This window comes from Corvus brachyrhynchos, unplaced genomic scaffold (assembly GCF_000691975.1).
Source record: "Corvus brachyrhynchos isolate BGI_N302 unplaced genomic scaffold, ASM69197v1 scaffold114, whole genome shotgun sequence".
Taxonomy (NCBI): Eukaryota; Metazoa; Chordata; class Aves; order Passeriformes; family Corvidae; genus Corvus; species Corvus brachyrhynchos.
Genome location: NW_008238337.1, coordinates 4826165 through 4826600, shown reverse-complemented (window position 1 = coordinate 4826600; position 436 = coordinate 4826165). Strand labels below are relative to the sequence as shown.

At 66.3% G+C, this 436-nt stretch overlaps 1 protein-coding gene across 1 annotated transcript in view; it reads right to left on the bottom strand.

The window, feature by feature from the left end:
* MYO18B (myosin XVIIIB) overlaps nt 1-436 on the bottom strand; it is a 57672-nt gene that overhangs the window by 55273 nt on the left and 1963 nt on the right. The window lies entirely within an intron of this gene.

Here is a 436-nt window from a genome sequence, read left to right as displayed (position 1 = left end):
CCTGCAGGTCCCTCCAAGCCAGGCTCCAGGCCAAAACCAGCCCCACTTCCTGCAGCTTTCCCAGCAGCAGCACCAGCATCAAACCCTGCGGCCGCCTGCCAGGCTCACCCAGGCAGGCAAAAATCACTCAAACCAGAACACTGAGGCTGTGAAGGAGCCCAGAGCCTGGGGGTCAGAGCACAAGGGAGTGCACAGGGAGCTGTGGGGATGCGACCCCGGGGGCTGCTGCAGTGACACCCCCCCAGCACTGAGCCCCCGGGCAGCCCGAGCACCCAGCCCCGAAACACCACCAGTGCCAGCCTGGACCGAGACTTCCCTTCTGCTCCCAGAGCGCGAGGCGCGAGGAGATGGCCATGGTGGCGGCGAGGCAGGACGGTGCTGTGCGGAGACACGTGGGGACACACCGCGCAGAGAGAGAGGAGAGAGTTAGCCAGGG